Source organism: Typopeltis vanoorti, chromosome 17, assembly GCF_054136105.1.
Source record: "Typopeltis vanoorti isolate ZY-2024b chromosome 17, IOZ_Tvanoo_1.0, whole genome shotgun sequence".
Taxonomy (NCBI): domain Eukaryota; kingdom Metazoa; phylum Arthropoda; class Arachnida; order Uropygi; family Thelyphonidae; genus Typopeltis; species Typopeltis vanoorti.
Genome location: NC_143565.1, coordinates 97,375,577 through 97,393,333, shown reverse-complemented (window position 1 = coordinate 97,393,333; position 17,757 = coordinate 97,375,577). Strand labels below are relative to the sequence as shown.

Here is a 17,757-nt window from a genome sequence, read left to right as displayed (position 1 = left end):
TCTAAGACTGCTAAAACACTCTGGCATTGTCATTTTTTCCATTAAAAAAATAAAATAAAATTTGGTATAAAAAATCTTTAATCTCTTTTGCCACGAACTTCCACAGTTGGGTACGGACAACAATAGTACTTTGTTTCATAACTTATTGAAGTTCCAAGGATACCCTAACAGGAGAGATCTTGCTTGGAGATCCCTCCTAACAGGAGGGATCTCCAAGCAAGATTTGATGGTATTGACTAGAATTGCATATGGCTGCCTTCCAGTCAATACCATCAAATAGAAGTATTTTAACATCAGAGATCCAATTTGTGACATCTGTAACTGATTGGAAACAGTAAAACATGCATTCTACATTTGCCCTCTTACCCTATTTGGAACAGATTATGTAATGTGTTGGGCATTCCATTACTTACAACAGAACAGGTTATTTTTTTTTTGCAGTACCCACCACCTGTCAGCAATGGAGAAAGAATTTTGATTTTTATAATTAATGAACTAAAATACTATTTATGAAAGGTTAGAAAGAAACCTGGATTCGAAAACCAACAATATGACATACAAATGCTTTATAATATTGTATTGTGGAAATTTTATTGTTCACTCAGACAAGTTTTGTATTTAGAAAGAAGCATTCTAGGAGATACCGTATTTACTTGAATATAACTTGCCCTCGCGTATATCTCACACCCTTGATTTTACTTCATGAAAAAAGAAATTAAAAAGTTTTGCATACGAAAAAAAGTTTAAAACTTTAAGAAATAGGGAATTAATATTGTTATAGCAGATATTTTGGAATTCATTTCAACTCAACAATCATTGGCTTGCATTTGTTGTTGAGGCGCAGAATCTTTTGTTAATACCACAACATTCATATACATAGAGATGGAAGCAACCAGTAGAGGAAATGTAGGAGTGAGGGCATTGACTTCTGCTCGATCTTGGATTGCACAGTGGATTAAGATTAAGAGACCATCATTAGAACTGTGCGACTGGATTTTGAGAGCTTGGGACATGATTTATTAGAAATAATTAATTTAATTACAATAGTATTGTTGCTTGATGAAGGTGAGTGGCTGATTGCATAAATAATGTTGATAATTAATGGGGGTCTTAAATTCATGTACACTAATACTAGGAGTATTAGGAACAAGAAGGAAGAGTTTTTGGCCATGGTTGGCACTTCCAGACCACAGGTTATTGGTATTAGTGAAACATGGCTGACTGTAGATGATATAGCTAGTGGGATTGAATGTGATGGGTATAGTGTGTTCAGGAATGACAGAGAGAATAAAATGGGGGGAAGAGTATTGTTGATGATAGCTGATGAGCTACAGCCAAGGAGAATAGAAATTGAATTGCAGGATAGAGAAAAGAGCACATTTGAGGCCATTTGGTGTGAGATTCTGGCTAGCAGAACTAAATATACAATTGGGTGCTGCTATAGACCAGGTGATGGAAAAGATGGTGGTGACAGTATGCACAAGCAAATAGAAGAAATGAGTGGAAAGAGGGTGATTATTATGGGAGATTTCAACTTTTGTCGCATTGATTGGAGTGAGGAGAGGACACACGGGAGGAAGGAATTAGATTTTATGCGGTTATTAAGGGATAACTATCTGCGACAGCATGTAATGGAAAATACTAGGGGTCAGAGAGTGCTTGACCTAGTAATTATATCTGAGGATTTGGCTGTAACAAATATGACCATATTGCCACCAATCGGTGAGAGTGATCATAGGGTCTTGACTTGGGAGGTGGCTAAAGGTGTAGAATTTTCAATTAAGACAGGGTACATGTGGAATTATCGGGCTGGAAAGTATGACAAGCTTAGGAGTTTGATTGGCTCAGTGCCATGGCATGTACAACTGCAAGGACTAGAAGTTGATAGTGCATGGGAGGTAGTTAAGAAGTGCTTGCATGGAGCAATGGCTGACTGTATACCTAGAGTCCGAATAATAAATCAAGTAGGGGTTAAATGGATGAATAACACCATTAAGCTTGAGCTGCAAAAAAAGAAACAACTATGGAGGGAATTTAAGGAGAAAGGTGACCATCAGGCACATGAACGGTATAAAGCACAGGCCAGAAGGGTGACGAGTGTGGTAAGAAAAGCAAAAAAGGATTACGAAAGAATTAGCCATGCAGGCTAAAGAGAATCCTAAACAGTTTTTTAGATATATAGCAAGTAAAAGGAAAAATGTACATGGCAGAATGATTTTAAAGAATGCCGATGGTAGGGAGGTAACTGAATCAGCTGAGATAGCTGAGTTACTGAGTGAGCACTTTGCAAGAATATATCATCCAGGTGGTGACATTGCAGAAACAAATAAACCAGTAGATTATACAGGAATTGTGGTGAATGAAGTGGAGGTGAGTAGTCTATTGCATAACCTCAATGTCAATACATCTGTGGGATTGGATGGTATACAGGCTCATGTAGTACGAGAAGCAGCTAAAGAATTGTCAGTACCCTTGACCATTTTGTTTAATTTGAGTCTTGGGTCTGGGTTAGTCCCGAGTGGGTGGAAGGAGGGGAAAATAGTTCCACTGCATAAAGTTGGTTCCAAGACTACTGTTGTAAATTACCGACCGATTAGCATATCACGAATCATTTTCAAGGTCTTAGAGAAATTAGTCAAGAAAAGAATACAGGATTGGATAGATGAAAATGGGATATTGTATGGGGGACAACATGGTTTTGTGAAGGGTAGATCATGCCTCAGTAACTTGCTCACGTTTTATAACACAGTGACGACTGAACTGGATAGGGGAAATGGGTTTACAGTGATACTACTGGACCTTGCCAAGGCCTTTGACAGGATACCACATGGAACCCTAATCAGTAAACTGGAGCAGATGGGGATAGATAAAGGGTTGGTAAGATGGATAGGAGGGTAGTTGAAGGAGAGATACCAGAGAGTGGTTTATTCAGGAGTGGAGTCAAAAAGACGTCTTGTGACTAGTGGAGTGCCACAGGGCTCTGTTCTTGGACCACTGCTTTTCAATTTGTTCATCAATGATATTGGAAAGGATTTGAGAGGAAGTGTTCACTTGTTTGCTGATGATACAAAGTTGGGTAGAGCAATTGTGAGTGCACAGGATGTCAAAATTTTACAGGATGATTTGGATAGTTTGGAGGACTGGGCTAGGAAAAATGGATGTCAGTTTAATGTGGCAAAGTGTAAGGTTATGCACTTTGGGGTGAAAAGTATAGCAGCAGTATATCGCATTGGTGGAACCATACTCCAGGAGATTGATGAGGCCAGGGATTTGGGAGTGCTGGTGGATAGGGAGTTGAAGTTTAGGGGGCACATTGCAAAAGTGACCAAAACAGCTCATCAAATCACTTGGTTGCTGAAGAATACGATGACAAGCAGAGACAAGCAGGTTATTGTTCCTCTGTATCGAGCCTTGATAAGACCCCATCTAGACTACTGTGCTCAGATTTGGTCACCTAGGTTTCTTCTTGATGAGGAGGAGGTGGAGAGGATCCAGAGGCGAGTGACCAAGATGATAGCAGGTCTGTGGAATGAACCTCATGAGAATAGGTTGAGGATTTGTGGGTTGCAGAAATTGGACGATAGGCGAAGGAGGGGTGATATGATTGAGTCATTCAAATTACTGAAGGGTTTTTATAAGATTGATCCAGAAGATATTTTTGAAAATATGACTGGTGGTGGGAGGACTAGGGGCCATGCATGGAAGCTGGGCAAGAGCGCAGTTGACAAGGGTGTTAGAGCCAGGTTTTTTACTTGGAGAGTGGTGAATGAGTGGAATAAGCTTCCAGAGTCTGTTGTGGGTGCTATGACCGTGAATGAGTTCAAGGCAAGATATGATAGATACTGTGTGAATGTTGAATAGTTGTTCCAGACATGATGTTAGGGCCTCCCTCGATGAGTCTGTCGACTCCTTGGAGTTTCCCGGAACAATAATAATAATAATAATAATAATTAAATTTTAAATGCATTCATTTTATAAATAATGTGAACAATTATAAATTATAATGAATACTGATGGTTTAATTATAAATGTCAATTTAGTTTTTTTTCTGAAAAACTTTAGTTTCCGAAAATCCTGCATATATCTACACCACAATTTTTTAACTTTAATTTTGAGGAAAAAAGTACCAATAAATATGGTATCAAATTTTTGACTAGATGGCGTAGACCAATATTATGAATATTATGCAATATTCACCAGGGAGGAGACAAAAAAATTCTGTCTACTTTTGGTATGAGAGATTTTTTAAATGGTTCCATCCTCTTAATTCAACGTGATATTATACTTAATTGCAGGGATGACTGGAAAGCAATCCCAGGCAGAGAAGGGCAACTCGCAACTCAAGGTGGTTAACTCAGATAAGGCTAACCTGAGTATCAGTCATCTTTGCACTTTAGTTTCTTTTGGCTGTTCATCTATATGAGATTGGTGAAAAAGGGAAACCTTTTTCATATAGCCTTTGGCTATATGATGATATAAAAGAGCTGAGGCCTTTTCTCTGTCTCTCATACTATCTATCTGTCTGTCTTTTCTTTCTCCTAACTACTCTAGGTCTATCATGAGCACCCCTTTACATGTTCACTTCAATAAAGGTTAAAACTGGTCTCAGTAGTGGTCCTTCCCATAATGCATAGCATTGTTCATGTCTGAAGGATATTTGCTTTGCATTATGGAAGACTAAGGCAATTGATGTGAATTATTATTATTATTATTGTTCCGGGAAACTCCAAGGAGTCGACAGACTCATCGAGAGAGGCCCTAACATCATGTCTGGAACAACTATTCATCGTTCACACAGTATCTATCATATCTTGCCTTGAACTCATTCACGGTCGTAGCAGCCACAACAGACTCTGGAAGCTTATTCCACTCATTCACCACTCTCCAAGTAAAAAAACCTAGCTCTAACACCCTTATCAACCACGCTCTTGCCCAGCTTCCATGCATGGCCCCTAGTCCTCCCACCACCAGTCATATTTTCAAAAATATCTTCTGGATCAATCTTATAAAAACCCTTCGACCTGGTAATAGTATCTGAGAATTTGACTGTAATGAATATGACCATGTTGCCACCTATTGGTGAGAGTGATCATAAGGTCTTGACCTGGGAGGTGGCTAAAGGTGTGAAATTTGTGATTAAGACAGGGTATATGTGGAATTACCGTGCTGGCAAGTATGACAAGCTTAGGAGATTGCTTGGATCAGTGCCATGGCATGTACAACTGCAAGGGCTGGATGTCGATAGATCATGGGAAGTGATCAAAGAGCATTTACAGGAGGTTATGGCTGATTGTATACCTTAGGTCCGATTAGTGAAACAAGGAGGGGTTAAATGAATGAATAACACCATTAAGCTTGAGCTGCAAAAAAAGAAACAACTATGGAGGGAATTTAAAGAAAGGGGTCACCTGCAGGCACACGAACGGTATAAAGTACAGCCCAGAAGGGTAACGAGTTTGGTAAAAACAGCAAAAGCCGATTATGAAAGGAAACTAGTTATGCAAGCAAAAGAGAATCCCAAACAGTTCTTTCAATATGCTGCAAGCAAGAAAAAAACAGTACATGGCAAAATGATTTTAAGGAATGACGATGGTAAAGAGTTCACTGAACCAGTCGATATAGTGGAGTTACTGAGCGCGCACTTTGCAAAAGTATATCATCCAGGTAGTGACGTTGAAAAAATGAAGGAACCATCAGTTTATATGGGAATTGTGATGAATGAAGTGGAGGTGAATAGTCTATTACAGAACCTTAATGTGAATACATCTGTGGGATTGGATGGTATACCGGCACGGGTCTTGCATGAAGCGGCTAATGAATTATTAGTGCCCTTGACCATGTTGTTTAATCTGAGTCTCGGGTCTGGCGTAGTCCCGAAGGCGTGGAAAGAGGGGAAAATAGTTTCACTGCATAAAGGAGGATCCAAGACTATGGTTGCAAATTACCGACCGATCAGCATATCAGGAGTCGTTGTCAAGGTCTTGGAGAAAGTAGTCAAGGGAAAAATACAGGAATGGATTGATGAAAATGAGATACTGTACAGAGGACAGCATGGCTTTGTGAAGGGTAGATCATGCCTCAGTAACTTGCTCAAGTTTTATAACAAGGTGACGGCTGAACTGGATAAGGGAAATTACAGTGATACTGCTGGACCTGGCAAAGGCGTTTGACAGGATACCACATGGAATTCTAATCCGTAAACTACAACATATGGGAATGGATATAGGGTTGGTGAGATGGATAGCTGGGTGGTTGATGGAGAGATATCAAAGAGTAGTTTATTCAGGAGTAGAGTCCAAAAAATGGCCTGTGACTAGTGGTGTGCCACAGGGTTCTGTTCTTGGACCACTGCTGTTTAATCTGTTCATTAACGATATAGGGAAGGGTCTAAGTGGGTCAGTTCATTTGTTCGCTGATGATGCAAAGTTGGGTAGGGCGATAGTGAATGCAGAAGATGTCAAAGTCTTGCAAGATGACTTAGATAGATTGGAGTTCTGGACTAAGGAGAATGGATGTCAATTTAATGTGACAAAATGTAAGGTTATGCATTTCGGAGTGAAAAGATTAGCAGCAGTATACCACATTGGTGGAACTGTACTCCAAGAGATTGATGAGGCCAGGGACTTGGGAGTGTTGGTTGATAGGGAGATGAAGTTTAGGGGGCACATTGCGAAAGTAGCTAAATCAGCTCATCAACTCACTTGGTTGTTGAAAAATACCTTGACGAGCAGAGAAAAACAAGTTATTGTACCTCTGTACCGAGCCCTGATAAGACCTCATCTCGACTACTGTGCCCAGATTTGGTCACCTCGGTTCCTTCTTGATGGGGAGGAGGTTCAGAGGATCCAGAGGTGAGTGACTAAGATGATAGCAGGTCTATGGAATGAACCATATGAGAACAGGTTGAAGATTTGTGGGTTGCAGAAACTAGTTGATAGGCGGAAAAGGGGAGATATGATTGAGACATTCAAATTGCTAAAAGGATTCTATAGGATTAATTCAGATGATATTTTTGAGATCAGGACTGGTGGTGGGAGAACTAGGGGACACCCATGGAAGCTGGGCAAGAGCGTGGTTAGCAGGGGTGTTAGAGCTGGGTTCTTTACTCTTAGAGTGGCAAATGAGTGGAATAAGCTGCCAGAGTCTGTTGGGGGGTGCTATGACAGTGAGCGAGTTCAAGGCAAGGTATGATAGATACTGTGAGAATGTTGAACAGCTGTGTGAACATGATGTTTTGGGCCTCCCTCGATGAGTCTAAGGACTCCTGGAGTAGCCCGTAATAATAATAATAATAATTTGAATGTCTCAATCATATCACCGCTCCTTTGCCTATCGTCCAATTTCTGCAACCCACAAATCCTCAACATATTCTCATAAGGGTCATTCCACAGACCTGCTATCATCTTGGTCACTCGTCTCTGGACCCTCTCCACTTCCTCCCCATCACAAAGAAACCCTGGTGATCATAACTGGGCACAGAAGTCCAGATGGGGTTATATCAAGGCTCGATACAGAGGAACAACAACTTGTTTGTCTCTGCATGTTAAAGTATTTTTCATAAGCCAAGTGATTTGGTAAGCTGTTTTAGTCACTTTTGCAATGTGCACCCTAAACTTCAACTCCCTATACACCAGCACTCCCAAATCCCTGGCTTCATCAATCTCCTGGAGTACGGTTCCACCAATGCGATATACTGCTGCTGTTCTTTTCACCCCAAAGTGCATAACCTTACACTTTGCCACATTAAACTGACATCCATTTTTCCTAGCCCAGTCCTCCAAACTATCCAAATCATCCTGTAAAATTTTGACATCCTGTGCACTCACAATTGCTCTACCCAACTTTGCATCATCAGCAAACAAGTGAACACTTCCTCTCAAATCCTTTCCAATATCATTGATGAACAAATTGAAAAGCAGTGGTCCAAGAACAGAGCCCTGTGGCACTCCACTAGTCACAAGACGTCTTTTTGACTCCACTCCTGAATAAACCACTCTCTGGTATCTCTCCTTCAACCACCCTCCTATCCATCTTACCAACCCTATATCTATCCCCATCTGCTCCAGTTTACTGATTAGGGTTCCATGTGGTATCCTGTCAAAGGCCTTTGCCAGGTCCAGCAGTATCACTGTAAACCCATTTCCCTTATCCAGTTCAGCCGTCACCTTGTTATAAAACTTGAGCAAGTTACTGAGGCATGATCTACCCTTCACAAAGCCATGCTGTCCTCTGTACAGTATCTCATTTTCATCAATCCATTCCTGTATTTTTCCCTTGACTACTTTCTCCAAGACCTTGACAACGACTCCTGATATGCTGATCGGTCGGTAATTTACAACAGCAGTCTTGGAACCACCTTTATTCAGTGGAACTATTTTCCCCTCCTTCCACCCGCTCGGGACTAACCCAGACCCGAGACTCAAATTAAACAAAATGGTCAAGGGTACTGACAATTCTTTAGCTGCTTCTCATACTACACGAGCTGGTATACCATCCATACCCACAGATGTATTTACATTGAGGTTATGCAATAGACTACTCACCTCCACTTCATTCACCACAATTCCCGTATAATCTACTGGTTTATTCGTTTCTGCAATGTCACCACCTGGATGATATATTCTTGCAAAGTGCTCACTCAGTAACTCAGCTATCTCAACTGATTCAGTTACCTCCCTACCATCGGCATTCTTTAAAATCATTCTGCCATGTACATTTTTTCTTTTACTTGCTACATATCTAAAAAACTGTTTAGGATTCTCTTTAGCCTGCATGGCCAATGTTCTTTCGTAATCCTGTTTTGCTTTTCTTACCACACTCGTCACCCTTCTGGCCTGCGCTTTATACCTTTCATGTGCCTGCTGGTCACCTTTCTCCTTAAATTCCCTCCATAGTTGTTTCTTTTTTTGCAGCTCAAGCTTAATGGTGTTATTCATCCATTTAACCCCTACTTGATTTATTATTCGGACTCTAGGTATACTGTCAGCCATTGCTTCATGCAAGCACTTCTTAACTACCTCCCATGCACTATCAACTTCTAGTCCTTGCAGTTGTACATCCCATGGCACTGAGCCAATCAAACTCCTAAGCTTGTCATACTTTCCAGCCCGATAATTCCACATGTACCCTGTCTTAATTGAAAATTCTACACCTTTAGCCACCTCCCAAGTCAAGGCCCTATGATCACTCTCACCTATTGGTGGCACTGTGGTCATATTTGTTACAGCCAAATCCTCAGATGTAATTACTAGGTCAAGCACTCTCTGACCCCTAGTATTTTCCATTACATGCTGTCGCAGATAGTTATCCCTTAATAACCGCATAAAATCCAATTCCTTCCTCCCGTGTGTCCTCTCCTCACTCCAATCAATGCGACCATAGTTGAAATCTCCCATAATAATCACCATCCTTCCACTCATCTCTTCTATTTGCTTGTGCATACTGTCACCACCATCTTTTCCATCACCTGGTCTATAGCAGCACCCAATTGTATATTTAGTTCTGCAAGCCACAATCTCACACCAAATGGCCTCAAATGTGCTCTTTTCTCTATCCTGCAATTCAACTTCTATTCTCCTTGGCTGTAGCTCATCAGCTATCATCAACAATACTCTTCCCCCCATTTTATGCTCTCTGTCATTCCTGAACACACTATACCCATTACATTCAATCCCACTAGCTGTATCATCTACAGTCAGCCATGTCTTACTAATACCAATAACCTGTGGTCTGGAAGTGCCAACCATGGCCAAAAACTCTTCCTTCTTGTTCCTAATACTCCTAGTATTAGTGTACATGAATTTAAGACCCCCATTAGCCCCAACCCTACCTTGATGCCTTATATTAACTATCCCACTCAGATTTGTTATCCTTATTTTCTCTAGCATATTATATTCATTCTTACATTCAACTGCCTCCCTAAGGACTGTATCTCTACTCCCCCCCCCCCCCCAACAAATCTAGTTTCCCTGAATTTGCACATCCACTACATTCAGCAACGCTTTCTCAAGTCTTCTTACACCATAACCATTCAAATGCAAGCCATCCATCTTATACGGATCCTTTCGCCCATCAAACTCACTCCACACGTCCACAAATTCCACACCACTCGTGATACATAACCCATGCATAAAGTCATTCGCAATTATGGCCCTCCTTTTAAACATTTCACTGTCATACCGTGGCAAAAGACTAATAATTTTAACCCTCTCACTCATTTCTTTTGCTACCTCAAACAGTTCATTCAGGTCTTCTATCATTTCCATTTTATCTCCTTTCAAATCATTCGTACCTGCCACAACAATCATTTCTTTCACCCTTTCCTTTTGCTCTCTAATAGACTCAGTTACATCCTTTATGGTCGCACCAGGTTGGTACGATTTTGTCAAATCCTCTACTAACACACCTCGTACTAACGAGTCTCCATACAGCACTCTATCCTTCATTTTGTTCATGTTCACATTCATACGCCTATTTTTCCTGTCATACCTTTTATTATTGGTTGGTTCATTCAGTCGACTTTTGTTCATGCACTCTAGCTGCTGTTTTGCCCTTTCTATCGCACCATTCAGCAACGCGATCTCACTCAATGCATCTATCTCATCTTTTTTATTCTCTGAGAAACCATTAATACTATCATTCACACTTTCTACATTCACACTCTCATAATTCTCATGTACAACCTTGCCGTTTCTTGTCTTATCGCTATTTTCACAGAGACGAACAAGTTGTTGTTCCTCTGTATCGAGCCTTGATAAGACCTCATCTGGACTTCTGTGCCCAGTTATGGGCACCAGGGTTTCTTTGTGATGGGGAGGAAGTGGAGAGGGTCCAGAGATGAGTGACCAAAATGATAGCAGGTCTGTGGAATGAACCTTATGAGAATAGGTTGAAGATTTGTGGGTTGCAGAAATTGGACAATAGGCGAAGGAGGGGTGATATGATTGAGACATTCAAATTACTGAAGGGTTTTTATAAGATTGATCCAGAAGATATTTTTGAAAATATGACTGGTGGTGGGAGTACTAGGGGCCATGCATGGAAGCTGGGCAAGAGCGTGGTTGACAAGGGTGTTAGAGCTAGGTTCTTTACTTGGAGAGTGGTAAATGAGTGGAATAAGCTTCCAGAGTCTGTTGTGGGTGCTACAACCGTGAATGAGTTCAATGCAAGGTATGATAGATACTGTGTGAATGTTGAATAGTTGTTCTTGACATGATGTTAGGGCCTCCCTCGATGAGTCTGTCGACTCCTTGGAGTTTCCCGGAACATTAATAATAATAATAATAATATTTTCTTCATTCTGAAGTTTAACAAAAATATCACACTCACTATCCGAAATACACTTCAATTCCTCATTCTCCCTACATTTTCTACACACATTCAATCCTTTATTATCATCTATCCACACTCTGACCGCACTCCGCAAAGCATACATTTCACAGCTAGTACACTGACTCATTTCTTTTATACTACCGTTCTTTGATAAAGATGGCGAACCATCATTACTGGCCGCCATTTTCCTTCGTACAGGTGCCATAATTATTGCAACGTGTTTTATCAAATAATAAGTTATAACACACTAAAAACACACAAATAGACGCACTAAAATACACAAGGCAAACAAAACTACGCAATATTAAGTAATTTTATCAACGATCATTCACTTCTATACACAAGTAGCCCAGTCGTAAAGTGACTTCATGCTCAAAACTTTGTTTGCTTATTTGGATAAAGGATGAAATCAAGAATATAACTTCTTGACATCTTTAAGTTATCTTCATAGTGTTTGGTGCTTCTGGCATTAGAATACATGCATTGTAATATTCCTTTAGTTCCACAGGTGCCTATCTTTGAGTGACTTCCCCATTCAAATTTTTGACCTGAGAAACTAATCACCATTTTGGTTATTTCCATTCTCACATTCCCAGACTTCAAGGTACTTGCCTTACTTACCTGCACCCTCCCCCCCCCACTTTCTCTGATTTTGCACTTCCTTTTTCTCTGAATAACACTTTTTCCTGATACCTAACTCCAAATCCATTTGCAAGGCATCAGTAATATATGTCCCTTCATCCATCAAACTCAGTCCATATATTTACAAAATGCATGCCATTCTGAACATGTTATGCATTGATCAATTTGCAGTCATGGGACATACCTCATTAACTCACTCTCATCATACTTTGATAGCAGGCTTAAAATCTTTATTCTTATCCTCTTCTTCTTTGTTGCATTGTCCTAACCTCAAAAGATTTGATAGGTTACATTTATCTTCATTCTGTATTAATTAAAGTTTATCTTTAAAATTAAAATTAATCTTAAGTATTAATTAAAGTTTTTTAATTAATACTTAACCAGCAATGCAATCAGGAGTATATATCAACACCCGAGGTAGAAAAACCTATCAAAAACCTGAAATGTGAGAAGGTAGTTGGAGTAGATGATATTTGACCAGAAATTCTCAAGTATGGAGGCATAAAAGTTTTACAGTGGTGGCACTGCATGATTCAGATTGCATGGTAAGAAGGTCAAATACCAGATAATAGGAGTAGACCTCTCATAGAATCCATTTGTAAAAAGAGAAATAAAACTGAATGTGAGGATTATAGAGGAATTTTCCTACTAGTGTTCCAGGTAAGATTTGTGCAACCATACTCAAGAAGAGATTAAGAAAAATTGCAGAAGACAAACATGAGGAGGAACAAGCTGGATTCAGGTCAAATAGAAATTGTCAAAATCAGATTTTCACTCTACAACAAATTGTTGAGAAATCATGGAGATACAATGATCTGTACTTAAGTTTCATAGATCTGGAAAAAGCATGACAAGGTGGCCAGAGAAAATATTTTCAAAATGCTACAATTTTATGGGGTAAATAGAATATTATACAGAGCAATACATTGTCTATATTTAAGTTGTAAATCAGCAATGTCAGCAATTAGAATTGAAGGATGTACAGAAAGATAGTTTGATGTAACAAAATGTGTAAGACACAGGTGCATACTATCTCCACTGTCATTTATCCTCTATACAGATCACATTATAAAGGAAAGTGACATTAGCAAAATTGGAGATGATAATCTGAGTTCTTTACTTTACGCAGATAATGTTGTATTCCTAAATAAATTGAGTACAAGCCTACAGGATTCCCTGACTAAATTGGCTATAACAAATATGGCATGAAAATCAATAGTAAAAAGACAGAACTAATGAAAATAGCTTGGAACACTGAGAACCCCAGCTGCATTCTGGATGGAAAACCATAGGACAAGTCCAACATTTAAGCTATTTAGGAATAATTTTTAGCAAAGATAGCAAATTAAATATGAAAATAGAATAAACAAAGCTGATGTGTCATGAGAGTCAACTGAATAATTTATATGAAATAGGGAAGAAATTAGTCAAAACACTAAACTGGATGTATACAGAATAGTGTTCAAACCCGTTTTAACTTATGAAACTGAGAGCTGGGTTAGAAGTGAAACAGTTCATCTTTGATCAACTGTTTCACTTGAAACTGTAGACTGTAAAATGAGAGTTCTGAGAAAAATTAAGAGATGAATAGATGGCATCAGTGGCAGAATCATATTAAAAATAAAGATATTAGGAAGTAACTTGACATTGTTACCATTTAGGAATGTGTAAGCAGAGCTAATCTCAGGTGGCATAGTTACTTAAACAGAATAGGGGAGGAAAGCAAAGCAGGCATTTGATGCCAAGATTGCAGGAAAAAGTCCAAGACAGTGACCAAAATCTAGGTGTGTTCATGCAGTAAGAAGATCCTTAGAAGACCAAAATATAATTATTACCACCCAAGACCCCATGGAGTCAAGGACTCATCTGGGAGGTCCTGTTATCATACACACACACAGCTCATCATACCCATGCTTTAAAACACTCAAATTCTCTACAGACACCACACTTTCAGGCAAGGCATTCCAATCATTCATAACTCTGCATGAAAAAAACCTGCTTGTAGGTCTCTATCATATCTCCTCTCTTCCTCCTGTCCACCAGACTGACTCTGCAAATTGCATCTTCTCAATCTTTCCTAACCTCTGGATCCTTTCCAACATCTCTTCGTCCTTCTGAAAACCAGGTGACCAAATCTGGGCATAATAGTCCATGTGTGGCCTAATTAAATAAAGCCTTATACAATGGAACAAGAATCTCCTTACTTCTACAAGTCAGTGTCCTCCACATCATTCCCAGAAGCTTTTGTGTTGTCTTCACAATTTTGGCAATGTGTCCCCTAAATTTCAGATTCCACTATCTCTATCACCCCAGATCTCTTATTTTCTCCACCTCCGACAATATATCCTCATCAAGCATAAATTCTGCATTCCATCTTTGTTTCCCAAATTTTAAAACCTTACATTTTGCAACATTGAACTAACATCCCCATTCTTGTGCCCAATCACTCAGTTTATTCAAGTCTTCTTGTAAGGCCACAACATCTTCTCTACTCTTCATGGTTCATCCCAACTTTACATCATCTGCAAACAACTGAATATCTCCATCCAAATCTTCACCTATATCGTTAATATACAAGTTAAACAGCAATGGCCCTAAAACAGACCCCTGAGGCACACCACTAGTAACTTTCCTTTTCCTGGATATCGCTCCTCCATACACAACTTGTTGATAAATATCAGACAGCCAGTCTGCAATCTAATATCCAACCCATCTGCTCTAGTTTGACTATCAACTTATTATGCAGTAATCTATCAAAAGCCTTTGTGAAATCTAAGTATATTACTGTGTATCCTTATCCTCTATCCAAGGAAGCAGTCAACTTATTGTAATAAGTAAGTAGATTACTAAAACATGACTTTCCTTTAGCAAATCCATGCTGTCCATCAAAGATAATACCATTGTTGTCAACCCACTTCTGGATCCTAGTTCTCACAAGCTTCTCCAACAACTTAACCACAACACCTGACGCACAGATAGACCAATAGTTTGATGCTTGAGTTCGATCATCTCCTTTATGAAGTGGCACAATCTTGCCCTCCTTCCACTCCTTAGGAACCTGACCCAGTGCAAGACTCATATTAAAAAAATATGCGAAAGCAGATGTCAACTCCCTGGCACATTCCTTCAGAATACGTGGTGATATATTATCAAGTCCCACAGCCTTATTAACATCTAGTTTGCTCAGCTCCCCATACACCACTTGCTCACTTAAAGTTAGTCTCTCCTCCCCATCATCAACTGCTCTCAATCTCTCCATGAAGTCACATTCACAAGATTGAAAGATCTTTACGAATTGCACATTAAGTATCTCCACCACACATTCCGCAACAACTGTCTTTATACCATTTTATCCAATCAATATCATCCTTCCATAATCATTCTTTCCTTTGCTGGCTGCACATGGAAAGAACTCCTTAGAATTCTTTTTGGTTTCATTAGCTAACTGCTGTTCATACCTCACTTTTGCTACCCTTACCAAGCAAGTCACCAGCCTTGTCTGATGTTTGTAATCCTCATGGAATTGGTTATTTCCACTTCTCTAATGCTGCTTCCATAATGCCCTTTTTCTCTGTATCGCATACTTAATCTCTTTATTCATCCATCTCACACCTACCTTATTTAACCTTCTCATCCTTGGAATACATTTAGACATTGCATCTACTAGATAGTTCTTGAAAATCCCCCAAGCTGCAGTGATCTCTTTTCCAGCTAACCCCTCATTCCATGTTATGCCTGCAAGCTGTCTCCTGATCTCTTTTTAATCACCCCCTTGTAGTTCCACATATACTGTTACACCTGATATCTTAGGAATATAGTATTCTCAGCTATCATGGTGTAACATGAAGAATAAATATCATAAATTAAAACCCCTGCATAAAAAAAATGAATTATTTAATGGAATATTTCTTGCATCCAGTAATATGTATAAAACGTAAGGATTGTTGTTAAAGTAGCTGATAAAGGAAGGAATGTATTAATATTGTAATATGACTTAAAATAAGGAATTCTAACTAAATAAGTAGCTAACAAAGGAAAGTATAGATTACTATTTGTATTACCATTAAAAATGAGAGAGTTAAGTAAATAAGTAGAAATGGGCGAGTCATAAAATACGTTATGTGAGAGATTAAGTTATTAAGTAGAATTCATAGAAAAAGTTTGAAAGGGGATTAAGTCAGGCTAGCACAAGAAAAGCAAAGCTATCGCTTAGGGCCGATCCCTGGATTGAAACATTGAGAACGGGCTTGCCGATCAAATGACGTTTGGCGGGAAAACGCCACCCTAATTGGTCGATGATTAAAAAACGAGTAGAAGGAGGAGAAAGGAAGTAAGAAAAGGTGCCGTTAGGGGAGCAGCTATAAAAGGGTTGGTAACCCCCCCCCAAGGGGCTTTTTTTTTGGATAGTCGCTTTTGGCCTTGGAGTTTGGTTTTGGTGCCGGTGGAGTTCACTGGGTTTTCCTGAGTGGCGACAGGGGTGATATCTCCTCGTCACAACACGGAAACGAAAGTGAGCGGGATTTCGATTCCCGTTTTCCCGAGTAGGAAGCAAAGGAAAAATTGCCATAGAGTCCTAGAAAAGGAGGGATCTTTTTCGTTTCGACGGTAGTGATAACTACGTAAAGCAGAAAGCTGTAAAGAGATCAATGTCCTCGTTGCTGATAGTAGAGCAAATATATGTGTGTTAAAGTATTCCAGAGTTACGAGAAGTTATATCAGAGGTTCGTTTGGAAAAGAATAAAGGCCCATACGAAGAGCTCAAGAAAGGTACTGTAAATCATAACCTATGTTAGCTAGAAATTTGTCTGTGAAAAGTATCGTGATTCCAATACAGAACTGTTGAAGTTATACTAGGACTTTAGTATATGATAGAATGTGTTATGTGTAGATTGACTAGTGTTAAAGATTTGTGAATGATTAAGAGTCCTAAGATAATTTTGCATGTCTATTATATTGCACAAGATATTTAAATGACATAATTGTGTGTTAGTGCAAATAACGGTATAACGGAATAGTGTGAATTAAGTAATTACGTATCCTAAGAATTGAATGCCTAATGTAATGTATGAAATAATTGAAATGTCACAAGTATGTGTTAGCAGTGAACGATTTGTTAATCTACTTCAGTATGAATAATCAGATAGTATGAATTGATCTAATTTGTTCACATCAGGTGAATTTATGAATTAATGTGTATGGCGGCATAATCACAAATAGCCATATTGCTTGTAATAATTTAATGTTAGTCTATAAGTATTTTAGTTTAGTATTTGAATTGTACCATGTTTAGAAATGTAATAAACCTTTTGTTCAATGATAAAAGAGTTGTCTGATGTTGCTAATCCAATGCACCGCTTAAAATCATCGTACCTAATCATGCAGGAAATTTAATGTTGAGGAAAGAGATTAAGAGTCACGACTGCAATAATATTTAAATACTAAGAGATATATTCGAGATTGACTTTCTCCCTATTTATGACAACATAAATGGTGAAGTTGATAACCGCTTGAAAATATTGTACTTAGTCATGCAGAAAATTTAAGTTGAGAATCGAGTTAAGTGTCACGACTGCAATAGTTACACTTTCAGATATATTTGAGTTCTTTCTCCTTGTTTATGTATGTAATATCCTAAACTAAATATCCCAAAAGGCGCAGTATAAATACAAATATTAGGGGTACTACGGGGAGCAATAACTTAGATATTGGTATAAGTTTTGGTGAAATCTCGGGCATAGAAGTTAGAAGAATATAGATAAAAGGAATTTGTAAGATTAGATTAGA

At 39.0% G+C, this 17,757-nt stretch overlaps 1 protein-coding gene across 1 annotated transcript in view; it reads left to right on the top strand.

Moving 5' to 3' along the window:
- Positions 1-17,757, top strand: part of LOC150097671 (glutaminase liver isoform, mitochondrial-like) — a 171,458-nt gene that overhangs the window by 78,831 nt on the left and 74,870 nt on the right. The gene's annotated exons all lie outside the window — the stretch shown is intronic.